This window comes from Cygnus olor, chromosome 7 (assembly GCF_009769625.2).
Source record: "Cygnus olor isolate bCygOlo1 chromosome 7, bCygOlo1.pri.v2, whole genome shotgun sequence".
Taxonomy (NCBI): Eukaryota; Metazoa; Chordata; class Aves; order Anseriformes; family Anatidae; genus Cygnus; species Cygnus olor.
The window spans coordinates 14,970,414-14,992,257 of record NC_049175.1 but is presented as its reverse complement, the minus strand read 5'-3'; the positions used below and the strand labels follow the sequence as shown (position 1 = coordinate 14,992,257).

At 41.5% G+C, this 21,844-nt stretch overlaps 1 protein-coding gene across 4 annotated transcripts in view; it reads right to left on the bottom strand.

Annotated features, from left to right (window-relative positions):
• PCDH15 (protocadherin related 15) overlaps window positions 1–21,844 on the bottom strand; it is a 738,374-nt gene that overhangs the window by 426,494 nt on the left and 290,036 nt on the right. For all 4 annotated transcript variants that reach the window (XM_040563492.1, XM_040563503.1, XM_040563491.1 and 1 more), the window contains one exon: window positions 18,800–18,861. The gene's annotated coding sequence lies outside the window, so the exon portion shown is untranslated. The remainder of the gene's footprint in view (window positions 1–18,799; window positions 18,862–21,844) is intronic.

Genomic DNA, 21,844 nt, shown 5'->3' with positions numbered 1-21,844 from the left:
CCAAAGTGATACAGATGCAAAATACTCATTGAGGTTTCCTGTCCTGGCCTTAGTTTCTCTGATAATTTCTTTTATGCCTCTAGTACTGGTCCTATAAGCTTCTTCCATCTGGAGTATTTGCTAAACAATTCATTAGTTCTCATAATTGCTCTTCCTATTCTTTTTTTGGCATGCCTTACTGTTTAATCTGCCAGGTATAGATCTTCTTCATTTTCTTTACCTGGACAAAACCTCAGTTTTCCAAAAAACTCCTGTACTTCTAGCAGCTATCCTTTCCCTGCTTTTGGCCAGGAAAGACTCCATTTGGATTTTCTCCTATCTCTTTTGATAGTTATCATGCTCAGAATATATCACATGATGCCTTCAGTCGTCTCCATGCCATCTGCAAGAATTTCAATTCAGGGTTGATTTTAACAAGTTTCCATGTCAAGTTGTTGCCTTTCATTAAATGAAGCATAACAGTAGCATACATATATTTTTGGCCTTGGTTCTTTCTGTAAACAAGTTTCCTGGTTTCATTTATGGATGTACCCTTTGTATTATTCTGTATTTGTTTCTACACACACCTAAGTGGAGTTCTTACGTCCTTTCAGAAATAAAGATCTTAGTTTTCATTTCTTCTAAACATGTCTTATAGAAACAATCTTCATCCCCAACACCATTACATTTACATGCAGATGAATGGCTTAGAAAAAACATGGGTAGTAGATGTGCAATGCAGGAAAGAAAAAGGGCAGTCAGAGTATACAGAATATTTTCAGTGAACCATAGCAGCACTCTGAAAAAGAAGCCCAGACCCTGCAGTCTAGCATTACTGTTAGTGAATATTAGAGAGACAGTAAAAATAATGCTTTTAGGCAAATAACGTTGTAAATTAGAGATCATAAGAAACCTGTGCGTTTGCAGTATGCTCCCTCTTAGCAATGAATTCATGGCTTTTGACTTTGGTTCTTCTGATGGACAATGTATGAGGAAAAACAAGACAGAAGTACAGACAAAAAGCTTCCTTTCAGCCTGCTGTCAGCAGCTGAAGTTTCAATAACCAAATTAAAAATCTCTACCAACCAGCAGGTTTTGCGGAGAAGATAGTTCTATTCTTGGGATTTCCCATTACCGGTGTAGTCTAGACTCAGAATGTGCTTCCATTTCTATTTATCCACAGTACTCCTACTTGTGTGCATAGCAACTGGGTAAGAGGAACAACTGCACGCCATTTTAAAAAATGCAGCAAATACCGTATTACACAGCACAACACATTTGTTAACTCACAACAGTCTAGAAGCCTTGAAGTTGCTGATGAGTTAAAATTCATGGATTAAAGTTAAGTTTTAAATTTATAAATGCATCACCATTCCTTGCACTGTCAGTCTGCTGCCTCACTTCAACACAGCCATTTATTTCCACCCTAAACTGATCGTTTCGGTCCATATGTCACCAGTGACACCGCTCAGGGCAGAGAAGCCACTGAACTCTGTAACTGAGTCAGAAGGGGATGCCCCTTTATGCTCATTACTGTGTGAACAGAGTGAATGCTATTTCATGGCTCTTCAAATCTTACAGTAAAAAAAACAAGACTTAAAGGAAGCATGTGATAAAGAGTAATTTGCTTTCTCTTGCCAAGTGCTCCCCGATTTTAGTAAAAAATGTGGTCTATATACTACATATATATATCATATATATACAAACAACATCTATGATATACTAACCATGAAAGTTCTAACTGAATTCTACTAAAGTTTGACGTTTCCAGCCCCAATTTGCCACGTCCTCTCAAGGTGCACATTCAGACCAGCTCAACAGGAGTTTGCTCCCATGGCTGTTGAATCCTTGGCCTCCAACCTCTTTCCATGAGCACTGTGACCACCAGCTGTGGCACTGGCAGAGTCCCCGTTAGGAACAAGGGAACACTCATCACATCTCATTTTTCCTAATTACCTGACCTGCTTTACAAGAATAACAAGCTCTTCCCAGTATGAAGATCTCCATGAGTAAAACCAGTAAGTTAGAAACTCCAGTATTCAACTGTTTTCAATAAACCAAAATTAACATTACAAAACTACTTAGACACAGAGGTTTCATAAGTAAACCATGTTTTTAAATGAAAGTTACACAATTGAAGTCAAATTACAACACAAAGGCAATTAAGGGAAACAGCTAACAGAACATCAGATTGTCATTGACTGAGAGTTCAAAAGAAGCATTAGTCAAAGATAATATTGAGTCATCTCATACCTTATTTAAAATGATAAGTACCATCCATTAGAGCCAAATCTCATCAGCAGCCAATAATTCCTTAGAAATTAATTAAAATATTTGAAATAGCCGCAAAGGCAAAGAATTCTGTCTTTGCAGTATCACTGAACTTAGGAAAAGACGAGGGCTGAGTGACAAGAGATGGCTTTGCAGCTATTGATACAGACATTTCTGTAAGAAATTATTCTGCTCATACTTCCACAGAATAGATGTTCTGCATGTTACTGAACAGTGCCTGAATAGATCCAGTCTCCACCCCAACTCCTTTTTCCCTCGTTCCATTCAGCGAAATGATGCCTTATTCTCTCTAAATGCTGTTTAACAGTCCTGCCAAGTGGATAGCTGTTATTTCAATCTCATAAAATTTACATTTTGCCAGGTGACTCAGTGCTGTGACCACTGCCCTGGGGAGCCTGTCCCAGTGCCCAAACGCCCTCTTGGTGTATGCAAATGTTTGTTTTTTTTCCATTCAGAAAGTTTTTGGGGTCTAGGTATTTTAAGGTTACTTTAAAAACAGGATGGAGTTACACTGTAAACATAAAAGCTAATTCATTCAGAGAAAACAAGGGGCACAAGTGCTCTTGAATATTTTTGGAAAAATATATCTTCTTGTTCTGTGCTTTCCCATGACAGCTTATGAAACCAAACTAACCCTCTTCAATCTCTAAGTGGCTAGTCTTAATTAAATGTGGAGCTGGGTAAGCGGGGTTATTTCACTGCCTGGATTTGACACGTTCCCTGTTGTCAGTCCAGCTCCTAACTCATATTTGGGAGGTCTATAGCCAAATATCCCAATGAGGTAGCAATTAAGACTATGTGTAAGTTGATGAAAAGGGAATTTTCCTGGTCAATATACTCATCATGTACACACCACGCTCCCCTCGAGCTAGCATAGGTTGTTTTGCAATCACGGGAAGTGCCAAAAGGGCCAAGGATCAGAAGCGTGCTACAGGCACGTTCAAAATGACAAGCTCAGAAAATTTCATAAAGTCGGTAAAGACATGTCCTTAAACAGTCAAGCAATACAAATCGCCTACCACACAGCACATTAATCCCCATCTTCTACTACAGTCTTTCGTTTCATGCTTGAAGATTTTTCAATACAAAATTTTCCTCTCCCAAGTCAATTACGTGTTACTTCTTTCATTCGCTGTCTCCGGCGGATCTCCCCCACTGCAGAACTGGTTTTCATGCCCAAAACACGCGCTGAGTTTCTTCTCCTCATCTCAGCCCAGTACTCATCACCTCCACATGACTTCCTCTGAGCAGCGAGGCAATAACTCACATAAATCCACTGCTCGCTTCTTGGTGGCTGCTTTTCTGGGGCTCTGCTTGACCCCACTGCAATGTGCTTTAGCGAGATTTCAGACAGCTGTGGCTGATTTCCCAGTATTGGGTATTTTGGGGAATAATCACTGTCCCCCCATACTGGAATCACTGTGTTTGTGCTCTGCTGCACTGCTATGGTACCGGTAATGCTGCTCTGAAACACACTGACCCCATCTGTAGGAATCCCACTGTGGTCTTAGTGAGTGTGCTTTATGCTGCCAGGGCAATGCTCCACCATTTTTTGCCTTATCTCGTGGTACACGCCCCAAAGGTGCTGTTTGTTTTATCACTGCTGGTGTAACACGCACAGCACAGATAGCTTTAGCTGTGGTTTTCAGTTATTATCCCAAGTGGAGTTTTTGCTTTTGATCTGCAGCATTCTCTTTTGTATTTACCAGATTTTTGACGATTAAGTCTCCAGACACAGACCAGGAGAAACTTAGCCCAGAAATTCAGGTTATCTGATTCCTTTTAAACACGCTCTCACTGTTACTTTCTATTTGTACCTCTGTCAATTAAGTATCATCAGAAAATCTGTTGCTTGAAACTAGGCATTATATCCAGTCATTCCAACAGTGAAGCAGCCGGGGGCGTCCCTAGTGAGACGGTGTTCTACCACTGCTAAGTATGTCCCAGTTTAATCAAAAGAAGTCCTTCATCACTTCATTACTATACTTTTTATCTTGCACTGTTTCACAATGCTCAGACTTTGATACTTTCCCAAATGGATTTGTAATCACTGTAACAGCTTTCCCACCTATCACACTGTACAGTAGTCAAGCTTTGAGTTATTGTATTGAACCATTCCTTGCTTTAATCCCAATCTTCTACTGAATAAATCCTCTCATTTCAATTACAACTATCTTATAAATTCTACCGCTCACAACATGTGCATCGCCCTCCATGACAAAAGATAAATTTAAGCCATAGGTTGACGATGCTTGGCAAAGATTGGGAACTTGTACAGACCACATTTATTTGCATCAGTCGCTTTATTAAGAGCTAAGTGTGGAACAGGTGCGGGAGCCCAGGGGAGAGCCCTGCCGAGCCGTGCCCTGTCTCTGCCTGGCACCAGGACAAGCCCAGGAAGGGAACAGGGATGGGACAGCAGGCAGTGGCTCTTCCTAGCAACAGTATCCAGCATCTTGCTGCTAAGACCTCCATGAGCTGAGGTTATATCCTCATGGGGCACAGCCTGTGATGTATTTTCCCTTCCCACCCCAGCCCTTCCAAAACCCCATCAGTAGAGCACTCCCCAGGGCACAAGCTCTGCCCACAGGGTGACTACACCTAGGAGAAGAATGGCTTCTCTGCTTGACCTTGCCCCTGGTGTCAGCTAGATTCACCATGTGCTTCCTAATTCAGGTATTCAGGATTTCACGCTACTCTATTGTAAATATAAGCCATCTAGTTTTCACTTTCCCAAACTGAAGTGTGCCAATCTCTGCTGTCATTCCATGTAAGCCCTTCCACATTTTGGATCACCCTTACTGTCTTGCCCTCTATTTTAAACAGGTCTCCAATAACTCCCTCTGAGTGACCCAAACTGCACCGTGCCCAGCTTATTTCCATAATGCTTTCTGGGTTTGCTGTTGGTTCTTCTTCCAGTAAGTCCAACATTAGATTTTTCATTCATGACTGTCAAAGGACACTCAGACAAACTGCCCATCTTAATCGTAATTTCAGCATTACTTCAGAGCACCAGCAGTTCACTGTTCCACCTGCACTGAATAACAAGAAATTCACTGTTTCCTCACCTAGGTGCTAAGGACCAAAAAATCCCTTCTGCATCTACCATCCTAAAAGGCTCAGCACCAACAGGAAAATTCAGAAGAGCGTAAGATGCTTTGGGAATCCACTGGTAACCATCCTCTGCACTGAAAACTGTTATTCCTGCTCTCCAGTTCTGTCTCGTAGCAACCCATTTGTGTTCTCCAGAAGCTCCCCGTGTCCCACGGCAACTTGCAACCTCTCTGGGATTCCCAAATTCAGGGGAATTCCTTTCTCCACTGGCTATGGCCGCTGCTTCCTGAGGTGCTTGCCTTTACAGTGGAAACAGCTTGTTATCCTTAATGTCTAATTTTGTTCTCCCTTCATAATTAAAGTATGCATACAGCTGACATGCAACTACATATGGATTTTGCAATAAGAGCACTGGTGTGCTACCATGTATTACTGCCAGGCTGCATTCCCCATTATTGCCCTTCTTCTCCAGCAATGTTTTCTCCCAGAACTCGAACATTTGTCTGTTCTCTGTCAAATACTTCAGTCACCCTTCAAAATACTATGTTTTCCTTTCAGACTACAAAAATGCTTTTCATGTAAAGTCCTGCTTTGTCTCCTATCTACCCCTCCTGTCTCAGTTTCACAGATCACTATGACATGCAGGAAGGACACTACTTTCATGCTAAGGGCCAGGACCATTGCTTGGAGATCAGAGGACAGAGCTCTTTGAGTAAGTAGTAATGGGTGAGACTCCTCTGCTCAGCATCACGATCTTCATGAGCTACCACCATTGCCTTTTTACTGTCTTCTAGCTAGATTTTAATTAACTATTTCAAAATGTTTTCTTCTTATACTAAGTTTCCCATTTCCCTTGCTAAACTTTTTCCATTTGTGTAGACATCTGACTGCCCCTCATTTGTCTTTTTGTCTTCCTTAAAAATTAATATTCATAAATCAGAAATCAAACCTGTAGTAACTCATTTCCATTACAATGAATACAGACCTTTTATATTTGTCCTTCTCATCCACATGCCTGTATTTCTTACTTGCTCTTCCGTGTACTTGATTTTGTCCCTTGAAACATAGTTTTAAAACTCCCTTGGAACACTGCCTACTCTTTCATATGTTCTGTTATTTGAGATGTAAGCCGTCTTTTTGTTGAATTAGTATAGTTTCCAAATCTAGCCCAGGCTCCAACAAAATCAGCACCCCTCCCATCAGAGTCATGCACTGCCTCTCCCATGTACAGTAGGGTTTGCAGCCTGTTCGCACCTCTCCCTGTTCCCTTGTCCCTAGGAGGAGCTCTCCTAGTACCACTTCGCCTCCTCCTGCTCTGAAATGAGCTGGTAGTGAAATCCCCTCCTGCAAATTTAAGCTTGTGTGCATGTTGAGAGCACCAAGCTGCCAAACAAGGCTAGTAAGCAGACGACACACACTTCTTACACCTGAGGGTGAGCCCTGGTTTCTTTTTTTCATTGTGTATTGTCTGCATCCTCATGACATTGATTTTTCTTTTTCCCCCAGTGAAGATGGAAATGTGTCCCATTTGTGAAACTATAGAACAAAACTACTGTGTAGCCCACTTAAAACTGCAGGAAACTTTAGTCATTGGGCAAATAGATTAAAAAAAAGTATAAATCAGATAAAAAATGCTTTAAAAATTATGACCACTTCCCTCAAAATAGAAACTAACCATCCTTAACAGGCATGGAGCATCTATAGCTATTTTTTTAGTGCTTAGTATTTGTTTCAACACATCCTCTCCAAAGGAAAAGGGCCTCCTCCAAAGCAGCAAGGAAAGAATGAACACACTCAAAAAGACAAAACAAAGGTCCTAAGCTGTCTGGAGTACTCCATTAGTCCCTCCACCTTCTTCCAAAGTGTAAGCTGTACAAGGACTATTTGTACAAGGACAGGACTGAGGACTATCTCTACCTACCCACATACTACTAACAGCATGGCCAAAATGGAAGCATATATAGCTCTAATGGGCCTACCACCAGCGTGCTGCAAAGGTCCTAAAAAGCATTCCTAAGTTTTTATTTTTACCAGGTAATGGAAATTGAGTACAGAAGAAATTAGATGCTTTACTTACGAAATAGAAATTAGGCCCCCTTCATACAGCAACAGGGTAAAATTTTGTCAGTAAATATCTTTCTATAACCCAAGTAGAAAAGTATACCCTAGTCTCAACATAATTGCAGCACTGCTATCAAACCATGATGCGCTGGAGTGGTGCATTTCCCTTTAATTAAAACAGAATTACATAAATGAACCCTTCCATGTGATACGCCAACCCACTTAATCATCTGAAAAAAGAAACCTGAACACTCTTATTATTTGCTTTCCGAAGGGTCAGAAGTCCAAAAACACACATGGAAGCGATGCAAAACCTCTGAGAGCAGAGCTGTCAGATCTGAAGCCGCAGCTGTCGGGATTTGTTACCTGCAGTGCAGAGCAACGAACCCAGGGCTGGGCGAGTGACCGCTCTGCAGCCACAGGGAGGAGGCACGCAATACATGAGCACGTCTGTGCTTCTCCTGCTTATCTCGGCCTGCCTGCCTGATACAGCACTCAGCTGCTGTTAATAAACCCGTCTTTTGCTATGGTAAACTTGTACAAATGTGGACGTTTTTCTACCAGCTGTCACCATGCTGTCCTGTACGCATGTCGGCAATGGCAGTGCTCACAACTTTCCTTCAGCTCTGAAGCTGGAGGCTAAGCCTCCTCCGGGTCTGCTCTCAGACACAAGGAAGAAGAAGGGCAGGAGGAAGAAGCCTGAATTGTGCATGTCCTGCACTAAACAACACGAGAACCATGCCAACAACAAGGCCACAAGAAGCCAGTGCAACCTTCAGGCTAACAGGTAACTGAAAAAAGCCCCCCCCAAAAAAACAAAAACCACCAAGCTTCATCCAATACTTATAAAACATAATATACTAAGTGGGCCAGGTGCTTTCCACAACCATTCCTGCAGTAAAACTTCACTTCAGATATTACATAAGGCCAGCACAAAAGTACCAGTCATCGAACAGTAAAGAAAATAAGGTTTTCCTGATGCGTTATCTTCTTTGGTGTACTAGGGAAAGCTTCTAGATTCTAGATTCAGAACTTTTCAACATATTTTCAGAAGTCTTAAGCTCTGTTATTTCCATTTTTTTCCTTTGCATGTTAAAGATGATGCTTTAAGAAAGGATACTACCCATTCTCAATCTACTAAGATTTCCTTTGTATCATACACTAAGAAATCCATTAGCTGAAGACCCTGACTGGCTGGAGTAAATACAACTGGTTTACATCAAATGAAAATCACAACAAATGAAAATGCAAGTATTTAAAAAAAAAAAAAAGAGGTACGTATCTGTCAATGCCAAACAGCTCAGATTTGACTTTCATGAAGGATACTTGTCTTTCCTATTGCTCAAATCAATTGCACAGTCCCTAGCTTTGATTACAGTTTCAAAGAGAAATTTGGTAATTTACTCTATTAGGGAGAAAAGCTCTGTACCCTGCTTTCCCTGCCTTTTTTTTTATGTCTTGTTACATAACTCAATAACCCCAAATTTATGGGGGTAAAATTAAAACCTGTCACCAGCACCAATCTCCTTTACCAAAAGAAAGGAGTTCATTAACAGTGAGAAGTGTCTGAGCTGGAAGGAGTACAAAAGCAGGTAAGCCCGGGTAAATTCAATGTACCAAAGGATGCAGCTAGGATTTTTTTGTTTTGTTTTGTTTTTTGAGAAACAGTTGAGTAGAAATGCCTTTCTTGCAATATCGTTCATCAATACTGAACTCTGCAAGTCGAATCTTACTTATTGTAGGCCCAAATGTTTGTCTCAGTGAGACAGATGGCTGTTTTGGCTGCTGAAGGAGACTGATGGATGAGTTAGACATACATAAGATCGAGCAGTGACGTTAAGTGTTGTTTTAGCGTGGTAGAACATGAAATAAAGCACCAAATAGTGAGCTCTCCTGAAGCACTGCCAAAGTTGTGAAATTAACTGACCGCAGCTTATACCTAATCATGTATTTTAAAACACTGTAAACAAGGTCAACTAAGGAACAAAAAGGCAGCTAAAGGTCTGCCCACTTTGTAAAATAAAGTAAGTGCAAGTCTCAGACTGAAACTTTGGCTTTTACTGAACTGCAACAAAGAGGAGAACTAAATCTATCTTTTGCCTGAGCACACCGCTTACTGCACAGTCTCTCTTGAATCTGAAAGGTTCATACTCAAGCTCTTACTAAAGGGTAGTACCCACGATCCCTGAGCATCAATATTAAATGTCAAAATTATAAGCAGTGATTAGGGATGGAATCCCCACATTTATATCTAAAAAGAGGAGACATTAAACAGCATCTTTGAAAAGATGCAAAGCATCAGGTTCAACCCAGTTCATCACAGGTTCTCTTGCCTGTTTAATTTTTACTGATTTGACTCAAATGGCCAGGCTCTCACTCCTAGTGGTTTTCTAGAAACCTCAGGGTGGGGGCATTGGAAAGAGGTTGCTGAGTATCTTAAGGGAAGAGCACCTCGGTCAGGTGCTTTGTCCTGCCTGGGGTGGCTTCATTTGTCTTTTCAACCTGAAAACTATCCCATTTGTCCCTTAATTTCCCCCAAAATGCTAACTGTGAACATTTGGACAGATTCAGTCAGAATGAAGGGGGAACACAGAGAGAGAGCGCTTCTGTAATGTAATACTTATTCCAAAACATTCTCAGGTGTTCAACATGAAAAATGAAAATAAAATAGTCACTAACAATAATAAATTAGAGAAGTTAACACTAGCCTACAGGAAATTGTTCCTTGTAGTTTCTAGTAAAGAATTACCAAGCTCACTAAATGTCAACATCAAGAAACAATTTTCTTGATTTACTGAAACTATAAAGGTGGCTACACGTAGTTCAAGAAAGTATGATTTTTTTTTTCCCTCTCCTTAACCTTCATAAAATAATTGCCATTAGTAGGACTTCATGGATTACACTAGAAAATAATGGGTCTGAAATTGCTTATGAATTAAAGCTCAGCTTTCTGCTTGAGGTTTAAAACTTCCATTGCATCTTGGAGTTGCTAGATAGGTTGATATACAATGGATTTGGAAAATACTGGGGCAACAGAACACAGACTGGGAAGGGGAAGCAGTTAGAGGAGAGAAGAGAAGAAGGGCTGAAATAATCCAGTCCTCTTTTTGCATGAACTCTTTATACACTGTCCTTGTGTCTTTAGCTGCAGAGCAAGAAAAAAAAAAAAAAAAGGTCATTTTCATCTCATTTAGATACTGGCCCTACTGCTAAAACTTACAACAAAGGTACTATTCATAATGGGAAAATATGCTAAATAGACGACATACCTTTAAAAGCCTAAAACATTTGGGTCATAGTGAGCTGTCAAAACATAATAAATAGCTCTTTGTATTGCTCTGAATTAAGGTTAGTGATTTATTTATTAATAGTGAGGAATGTAATTTCTGAGGTGCAGAGTACTGCAGTGATGTGCTGAGTCTCTGCAGTAGGCCAGTGCTGGCAGAGTCGGCCACTGAAACCCATCCAAAGCTCTGCCTAGCTGCTCTCACTGCCCCATCCATTAATGATCACCTGAAATAATTCACTCTGTTGGCACTTCTCAGAGCTTCGTGGTCAGAAAAACAATGGCTATGCAATTCAAGATGCAGCTTGGTAAGAGAGAGGTTTTTGCGAACTCGCATAATAAATATTCCACTTCAAGAAAACCTATGCAAAACAACACAGTTCCTGAACTCTATTTTGTGCTACAGAGACAGACATGTGCTATGATAAAAATTTTCAGCCAAAATATCATAGCCACAAAATATTTTTAACATTTCCCAAGGGTGTTTGTGCAGCATTCCACTTTTTTAATTTAAATAAACAATGCAAAACAACAACAAAAAATAAATAAAGAAAAACCATGAAATTTGCCCTCTAGAAACATGTCCTTGTTGACTGCCTCCCAGTAATTACCGAAAGGAATGCTCTGCTGCAGAGAAATACAGAGGTTCTTTACTGTCTGTCACAAACAACATACTTTGTGGTTCACAGGTGCAAAACCAAACAGACTGAACACACATTAAATTCTAATGCCAATGAGTTGTGCAGTACAAAACTACAGTCACCGTTTTTTGAGTGATTAAATTGAGGGAGTAAGAAGTTTCAGTCCAAGGACTATGCTGAAAGCATTTGCCATTTGTTGGTTCTCCCTCATTTTTTTCTTGGCCTAGGCAACTACACACATGCACAAAATACGCTATTCAACTTATTTAGCTGTTTAAATTTAATTATTTTAATTTAATTATTTAGCTGGTTTATTTAAAACCCTTACTCTGCTCAAAAAGCTGGGATCACCTTGGGGTTGCAAGTTAGATTTCTTTTCTTTGTTTCGTGGCAGGACACCTACCCATGTGAAGGTACTACTGGCCCAAAGGAAAGGCTCCAGCAAACCAACCAAAACAGAAGGGTGCTGGGGGTCAGGCTGACATAACAGCATCCCCTGGGGGTTATTAGGATTTGTTGTAGCAGCCAGAGATAACCAGACTCCCTGTTACTTCCTGCCTCATTCTGTGCAGATTTTCTTCAAATGGTTAGCAGCCTATTTGCGGTGTCACTGCCTCATTACATTAAAAGATCTGACAAAGACTGTTCCTTAATCAACATCTAAGGATGCTATCATTATCCCATGAATTTGTTTACACTGGTAATTAAACAAGCTGAACACATTCAACAGACTAAATCCAGAAATATGCAGGGAACTGATATACAAATTTCCCTGCTCATGCTTTTATCTCCCTTGCAGGCCTCCTGCCTTCCAGCAACAGCTTTTCCATTTTTTTTTTAATTTTTTTAAGAACATTTTCAAGACTTTGATTTGATAAAGTTCATTATACAGACTAAGCTGATGAAACTTCAGATTCTTTCAGACACTTCTGCCTGCAAAATCAGAATGCTTCAGACTTCTCAGATTCATCCCAAAGCATGTTTCAATTCTTTCTGATTTTGCTGAAGGAATCTAAGCAAATATAATCTATGGTTATAACCTCGTACACCAAGCCATAAAAACAGATCCATAAAACAAGAGGTGACAAATGGTATGTGGAAAAGCAAGCTACTTCAGTTTGTGTATTTCTGTACCTCACACAATTCTTCCATAGCTCTTATGTCTGTAGTGTCTCTCTGGGGCATATATATTTGCTGAGAAGGAATTCTAAGCAAATAATCTCATCCCAGTCTTCTCTGTACCCTACCAAGACTCAAACTGTTCGTGTGACACCACCAAGCACGTCACTGAGCGTCTGTGCAGACACAACGACATCGTTCAATTTCAGTGCAATACTGAAGGCTTTTAAGTAATGGCTGTTCAGCACTTCACACATTTTTCACAGTGAACGATGATATAACTGCTTTATACCTTGAAACTGCATGCTTTCACAAACTCCTGAAGGCTCCACACTGTTTCTGTAACACGCTTGCTTACACACAGCTCCTAACGAAGAACACCAACACCTGAACCAGTTTCCACCAGACTGTGCTAGCAAAATGCACTATGTGGTTATAGCATATTTTGTACTTATAAATATATGTTGCCACTTGTGGACAACCTGGAGTTGCTATTGTTTATTGCAGCTAATGTTTTTGTTGCAGGACACCCTACCACTTCTAAGAGAAGGGACAAAAACAGAGCAGCTGATAGGTGTATCCCTTTGAAGCTACCTCCCTCGCACAGCAGCCATTGAGGGTGAGAAGTAACTATGAGGAGTTACATACACACTCAGCCCCAAACTATTAGATCATGAAAACAAAATCTGTCCACCATTATTTGGTACACTAAAGATGAGAATATGTACAGAAAGGAGATCAGAAAATAGGGTTTCTAAAACACTGAACATCCGCAGCTCAGCGCAGCCTGGCATTTCTGCATGCTGTCAGGTTTGTGGTGTGCCTGAACATCTGCACTTAGCAGGACCTGCAAAGTTGCAGAAGGAATTATCCAAGTAAATCGTGTAACTCTGTATTTTCATCCTCGAACTACTTACTAAGTCTGCCTTATTCAGAATCTAAGACAACTTGCAAAATTCCTACAGTGTTATAAATGAAAGCCCTTCCCAAATATACCCTAGGTACTTTGGGCTGCTGCTGGGGTTACTGAGAGCAGGAAGGGCATGTCACCAGGCTGGCCCTCCTGGAGCAGGGACCATTTCAAGACTGCCAAGTTACAGGAAACACCTCCTTCTAGTTCGGTAATCTCTGCCAAGTTGATAATGACCACAGAAGTCACCACTGTTGCAAGTACTAAGTGGCAATTTCATTGGCAATTGCAGCCAAGGTATTGAACAGCAAATGGGGAGAGAAATCAGCGAATGCTGCGTTAAGAGTACATTGGTCCTATACACACAAGAGGGTTGAAATCAGGGAGCAGAAAAGCTGACTTGCAAAATAAATAAATAAATAAATAAATAAACCAACCTCACTAGAATTCTTCTCCCATTTGGATTTTAAAAAGGAAAAACCCTCCCTTTGATTCCAGACAAATCAATGCAGCCAATACTCTGTTCTGAGAAATTGCTCCAAATACTCAAGTCATTCAAGTAGTCTAGGGATTATCTCGGTCTCCATCAAGGTAAACAATCCAGTACCATTTTTAAATACCAATCAAAGAGAACCGATAGAAAAGCAGACACTTAAAATGATAATGAAAGAGAAACAGGTTATCCAGATATAATCCCATTTCAGACCCAGTATTGGGAGCTTTTTATTTCTGTCTCTACAGCAGCTGAGAATAAATGAGAGCCCTCGCGAATGTACTAATACCTGCAGTCACTCTGCATCCACGGCACTGAAAGCTCATCGGGTAGGTCAACTTTTTATGCTGCTGGCTAGCCTGCCAAGTTGTTATTTCTGTCTACACTGGGGGCACCACCCCTCCCCTTGCCTACAGGTTCCCTGCTGAGCATCCTGGATAACCTGCAACAGTGATGTGACAAGTTGTGTATTTAGGTATTAATTGAAGCATTACCTAGTGAAAATGGAACAAAACAAAAAAGCATCAATGGCTGAGTGAGCCAGGCAATACTGGCACTAGTTAGCACTCTGTTTCGATATTAAACAAAGATTCACTACGGAGGTATCAGTTCCAAGAGGTTAGGGATTTAGGAGTATTTTCCTGATGTATTTTATTTCACTGCGTAAAGAAATAGATATGAAACTACAAAGCTTTCTTTTTTAAATCCTAGATCAGCATAATATATTAAGAAACATGTAAGCAAAGGCAGGGATACTGTACATCATTCCAGAGCACCCAGTGTGTTCCAACAAGTGCACAGCAATGCCCTTCTCTCTCCTACAGGCACTTGTATGCTCAGTACCTCTGCGAGCATAACACATCCAAACACAGAGTGCTGGGATGATACTGCCAAGGCATCAGCTTGTTGCCACTACAGCGATGGCTTTGTAATGGCCCTACTTACAGAAAATGAGCCACAATCACCAGTTTACTACTTCGCAGTTGCATGGTGAGGTTCTTCATGAGTTCACTGTTCAGCACAGGTAACTGCTTTCAGGCTGCCCCTGTTGTGTCTCTTAATGAAAGCATTAGGAGTTATTCTACCCTGCCATTACACTCAGGCTCGCAGAGAAGGAGCTATAAAGGAAAGGCATCGCAGGTGTAATTAATGGTGAGAGCACTGCAGCTGAGAGAGGGTACTTCTACTGAGAATCACCCAGGGAAACCAAAGACAAAGTTAGTCCTTAAACCGCTGACTGCAGAAATAAGTTCTGATCCAAAAATCAAATTGACTGCAATTAACAGGTACTACCTGTTTTGTCCTGCTCTGCCTTAAAGGTGCTGTGTTATTGGAAGACCCTTTCAGGCTAACGCTAACACACAGCAGAATTACCACCTCCCAGCATTTACCCTCAGCGAGCTAGACCACATTTGTGCAGTAATAAAAGCAGGATGCTTCCCGCCAGATATCGCAATGATCATCATTTGGATCACGGCAGTGGGCTCCTCACTGACAACAGGAAGGCTGGGCATGCACAAACAGCTTCCAGGAGGCAACAGAAAGCAGCGCCAGCATTTGGGAGCTGATCTCCCCTGGCACTGACAGTGCACAGGGTCAGACAGAGGAGCATGAAGAGGCTGGAGGGAGAGAACAGCAGGCAGACACCTTCCAACAGCAGCTGCTGAAGGGAAGGCCTGGTATATGGGAAAACACTAAAGAAAGAACAGAAGATTATTTTCCTCTTCTCCCAAAGGGTTTACAACTCACGACCGCTAATCTCCTTCCCTATTTTTGCCTACATCCTAAATGTACCCATCTGACCTCTTTATTTTTTCATACTCTTATTACCTATAGTTCTCTGGAGGAATTCTCTCTAGATATTTTACACTTTTCTTATACTCATTACTGTGACCGAAAGCTCCTATAAGAAGGCAAATCCTTCAGAGCTCCTTCCTTGTTAAATCTCAAAAATCTCATCAATAATAAAACATTTTGCTCTAAGTGACAATTTGCAATGGCTTATTTGCACTCCAAGACTCTGACACCAAGGAAGAGAAATCCTTCTGTGATGCACCAAATCCCCAATCAACCGGAAAATTAGGAAGAATAATGCAAAGCTGCAGATCTGTGTAAATTCATTTTCCATATTCATCTTCCACAACTAAGTTTCAAAAAGCGCTGACTAATTCTGGGTGCCCACACAGGCAGCAGGCACTGGTGTAGAGCCAGGCCGAGTTATCTCTGTGGCTTTTCTTGTGCCTCTGTACACTTGCAATAGCTGACACGATTTCTCTCTGTTTTGGAGTATAATTTAGGGACAAATTCACTTTGGGGAGGAATTGCCCAGTGCTGAGATACAACTCAACTGAAGTTCAAACTTCAGAGTCTATAAAACTACCTATAACTGTATCTTAAACAGGGAAAATAAATTTAGGGATGTACACAGGAGAGACAAATCACAGAGATAAGTATCATACATAAATCTACAGAAGCTATGTAATTACTGCATCAGAGATCCATGAATAATCTCATTCCTGTTTAGGACAGAGATGCTGATATATTAAGGATGTCCCTGCAGGAGTGCTGCAGTTTAGGCCAGACGCCCACTTCTGAAGTGACCATCGTCATCGTTCCCACCTCACTGCATGGTGGTTTGCACTGCAGCAAGGTCTAGGAGCACAAAAACTGGATTCCTGGAGAATAAAACTCTGAAATCCAGGAGAGTCCTGGTCTTTCTGCAGCCGCGGTCCAGCCACCTAAGGGGACCAAGCTCGAGCCAGTCTGCACAAGCTCTCCTGTACCTGTCAGTGGATGTCAGGGCCCAGCACCAACTGTGTCACCCTATGATGCACCAAGTCCGTGCAACAAAACTTGTACTGAAGTCTTGCCATACTTTAAAGACGGCATTTCCACTTTCAGCTGGGTTTCTCCAAGAAGCGAGGCTTACTTAACCACCCCATGCTACTGCCCATGTGTCCTTCCCCAAAGATTTTGGGTGGCGGTGTCAAAGCTTTGGAGACGCAAACCATTCCTGAGAGCAGGCAGCCAGGCAGAAGAGAGCTGTTCCCCAACATCCCTCCAAGGCTGTGGGTTACACTTAGTGTTCGTTAGATGACATCTGCTAACGAGGTGGTTGTTCTGACTCCCTGGGAGAGGGAATGGCCCCAAGCTGGTGCCTTGTGAGGAAACCCAGGGCCCAGGCAGGGGACACAGAGCTGCCAGGACACCAGGCCTCACCGTGCTCTTGCTGAGAGCACGAGCAACAGGTTCAGAAGCATTTCTGCACCTCATATATATAAAGATGGTCTCTCTCCTGAAAACTGCTTTTAACACGAAAATGTTAAAAGGGATAAATGGTCAAACATCTGATGCACTGCTCACATTTTGCCATCTTACCAGCTGTAGCAAAGCAGGCATGCTCTTATGTGGAACGTCATACAATACCTTTTGTACTCACATGAACTGGCATTGCCAGTCGCTGTGTTAAAACCTGAATTTCTCCCTCTGTAAATATTTTTTTCCTTCCTAGTGAATGTGGAAAACATCATTCAGCTCTAGGAGCACCTCTGCAATTATCTTAAAAGATTGTACAAGCCAGTGCACAGCAGCACCAGCCAGAGATGGCCATTGCTGCAATATTATTTTCCGTTCATCTAATTCCATTTTTAAGACCTCTAGAGGGCAGTGAGTAAAAGAAAATAAAGTACCAGAAATAGCCAGAAATGTTAAATACAATATTAAAAACTGGGATCTCCTCTAATTATTCCCTTGCATTGAAATCCCTCCAGGTAATTCTATGGATTTATGGATTAACGCAATGGGATTTCTCCAGCCCCAAATCCTACGCTCTGCTGCAGTTTGCACTGACAGACCTTACAGCAATGCATTTCCCCAGTCATTTACTTCATTAAGCAGAAATCACTTTCTTGCAACTAAGCTAGAAAATGCAGCAGGCCATCTTATTTCCAGGGTGCTCACAAGCAAACAAAGTACTTCTTTTCCTTCAGAAAGTCACACTAAGCCAAAACAAAAGGAAAACACAGTCTAGTAAACAGGAACTACAGCATAATATAGTCTCATATAACTCCTCTTTGATTTTCATGCATGTACTGGACACAGATTCAGGCATGCTGCTAATAGCTTCATTATTCATTTCATGGTAGGATATACAATTAACCCATTACCCAAGGAAAATGTAAAATCTAGGATAAAACTTGATTTAGGCACAACAGAAAAAAACTGGAGAGTAGATACAATATACTTTACCTTATATGGCCCAGTCAGAATAACAATCAATACAGCACCAGCCCACCATTACATAATTTCAGCTATGCTTTAGTAACTTTTTATGGTTTTCCCAATCTTTGTGTGACTCAGAAATTAGCTATGCAATTACCACAGGCAGAGCTGTCCTCATGGTGAGTTAATGCCCTGCTTATTTTTGGAATGCAGAACAGGTGTTAACGCATCTACAAACACAAATAGCTGAGAGTGCAACAAAATAATGCCTGAAAATGCGTATGTTAACACGTGATGTCAGGGCCCCATGGGCGCTAACGCACCTTGCAGGCCCCCTGGCCTGCCCTCACTGGGGTGGTGGGACAGCACACTGCGCTGGCCCCCAGCAAGGCCCCATCCTTGCTGTGCTCTGACACTTGCTGAGTGCAAAAAGGAAAAAAACAACTCCCCCCAAAGAAACAAAGAAACCATGAACAGGAAGTCAGTGATGTATTATAGCTCTATCTAGACTCCTGGGTGATGCAAATTGTCACTGCTCCCCAAAAGTCAAAGACACTGACAAGTAATTCTTACCTGTCACATTATCTTTAACCTTGTTCATTAATGTTAGTGCCTCCTGTCTCTACAGTCTTGCCATTCCCTTTCTATCAGTGGTTTCTGTTGTATGAATTCTCTTACATTGAAAAGAGCTAGAGAGGTAACAGATGCTTTTGTCATTTGCATTTGTGAAGATACAGACTTACGTGAACTTCCGAGCCTTCTTCATGCTCCATCGAAGTTTGCTGCAATGTCTCTGAGTAATGTCCTAAAGGGACAAAAAATTGGGAAAAAGTTATTCTTTCTCATTTAACAGAATGCAACTAAACAATTTTGCTAACATTTACACTTTCTGTCCCATCCTGAAAGAAGAAATAATGCATGCAAGTGGCAAAGGAGTGAGGAGACTTTGCAAAAAGCCATTTGACCTCTTGCCAAACTCCACGCACCAGGTATGTTTTTGAAGGTCCCTTATTCCCCTCCTAATCTTTTTTCTAAAATTCTCAGACAAAACTGAGCAGCAACTCAAGCTATTTTCTCTTATCACAAAGCTTCTTATATTTAGTAAGTTCTGATGTGTAGAGCAAAGACACTTGTATAGAAACATCATTACTGTAGTGAAGTGGAACTGACAATGAAAGAAAAGGACCATCTAGGCACAGACAGCCATGCTAGTGAGAGGACCACTTTGGCTGGTAATGCGAACTTACAAAACACCTGTTTAAAAGCCAGAAAGGAAAATGGATTTGACTGAATTAGTTTCAAAGCCAACTAAACTGCAGTTTACTCACAAAGCCCACATCTGCACACATCCACTAAAGCAGATAGAAATATGGAACCCCCTTTAGCAAATGCCTGGAAAAAAATTAAGGCCTGAAGCCACATGTCAGTCTGAAGTAATTGAAAAAATGGTGAGAAAATAACACATTATGCAACTCTACAGCCAGAAAATAACTATATTCCAACTACAGAAATAAAATCAAGTGCTCTGGGACATATCCTCGCTGATACTTTTCACTAATGCTCCCCTGAAAGTCTGCAAAACATTAACCGCATTACTATGGAGTCAAATGTCAGTGTGAAAGGAAGAAGTTATGTGTTGCCTTACTGAGGTAGCCTGGAGGAATTTCCTTTCTCTCGGGAAATACCACTCTCCTGCAGATAGTGCTCTACCTCTGGACTTCCTTCTGTAGAAGGAAACAGGTAGTGCAATGCACAAAAGCAAAAAGTCAAAAATGAAAATAATTGACAGAAGCAAACAAAAAAGGAAAGGAAGAATCTATCAGGAATTAAAAAAAAAAAAAAAAAAACTAGCTCAAAAAGGGGCAACAAGAAGAAAGAGATGCGTGGCAAGGCTTTGGAGCAGCAGCTTTGGGTCAAGACAACCCTGGGCAAATCATAGATATTGTTACAACTTCGTCAGCGAGTAAGGATGCCTACAGCTGCACACACCAGCAGAATGACATGGTACACAGAAATTAAGGAGGATAGAAGTGCTGCTAGTTCAGGATCTTTTGGAAGTGGAATTTTTCTTCTTTAAAGTTAAAATAGGTTGCATGGCATTCTTCACAAGATCTTCCATTTGGCACGAGGTCGCTCCTATTTTGCTATGCAGTTTTTATACTTTCTCAAGTTATCCATAAGTGCTCTTCAAAAAGATTAAACAGAAATCCAGATGGCTTGAGAAATTATTTCCTGATGACCACAAAGAACAAAGAAGGGATGAGAGGATGAATCCACAATTTAAGCATGAGGGGTGGGGCAGTCCTGACTAGTGCATGCGAGGAGGGTCTCTCATTCCATCTCAGAGGTAATCTACATCACGTCCAGGCTGTGCTCCTTAAACAAGTGGCAGCACTGCTTCTGAGGTGAAAGAGCACACCTCAGGCTGGAAACCACAAGGGACACTGGGCATCACCTTCCCCACAGCACGCAGAAATGCTCTGTTTCTGCAAAGTGGACAAGGAGAGGGACGTACAGGAGGCATAATTAAGAATGCTTCTGCTGGTCTGTAATCTCAGTTATATATAGCCCTGCTTACAAAAATCGTTTGTTTGAGTGGGAGCCAGCAACTCCCCACCCCAGGCATACAGGCTTCTGCAAACTAAACAAACTGCCTGGGTAGAATTAAAGCGCCCTCCACAAGCAGATTAAAGAAAGTGGACATGAAAGTAGCACAGACAACTATCCTCACTTTCACCCTGGAAAACAACCATGTAATTGAATATAAACTAGGAGAAGCTGGATTCTTTGAAACGACTTGCTTATGGTTTGCTCCTCCGGGAGTAATCCAAATGCTGTAATGCATTCCAGCATTAATGCAACAGAGACTTTTCATTTCAACTGAACAAGTAAATACAAAAGGTTACGTCTCAAACAAAGACTTCGCACAAAACCAAAAACCTAGACTTGCTCTGGCTCGTTACAAAACATTATTAGTGTGAGGGCTTGCAGCTGAAAGCACTGTGAGGACCTGTTCTTCAGGCTAGGAAGATGAGGCCTACAGCAGATGAGACTTTCCTGATGCAGACCCTTTGGGCCCTTCCCATCCTAAGGCAGCACTTTTCAGACCATGTCTCAAGAAATAAAACCCATCCTGACCAGTAGCTTTTGCACAGGTTGGTATTTCTGGCTGCTGTCACTGCTGTTTGTAACACACTTTTTACTCCTGGAGTCGTTTGCTTAGGCAGCTGCAGAAAGATGTTTCAATGCCCCAGGCACGAGCTCCTGCCTTCTCCTTTCTTCCTCTCCCTTCTCCACCATGCCAGGGACTTCTTCCAGCCACTGCTGCAACCCTGCAGCGGCTTGTACAGGGGAAAACGCACCAGCTGGCAAGACTCAGGCATATTTGCTCCATTTCATGGTCTTTTGCCTCAGATTTCTTGCACATCTGGTTATGCAGAAAATTAGGTAAAATAATACTATAGCAATAAAGCTGAATTACTGCAGAAAGCAATTTGGCTACGCAGGTCACTGGCAAATCAGAAAGGCTCCTGTGAACCTACTACTAGCATAGTGAGGAGGGGGTAAATCACTAAAACACTGAAACATTTAATCCAGGACTTTGAAATAATCCCAAATCTATTTTCTGACTTTATCTCGGTAGCAAGTACATTGACAAGCTCCTGGTAAGCACAGCCATTATGCTAATTAAAAACCAAAAATAAAAACTGGAAAATAAGAGTTAGCTTAACTGGAACAGGTAAGGCTTCGTGTTCCCTCTCCACCATCAGTGCTATTGCCCTGAATCT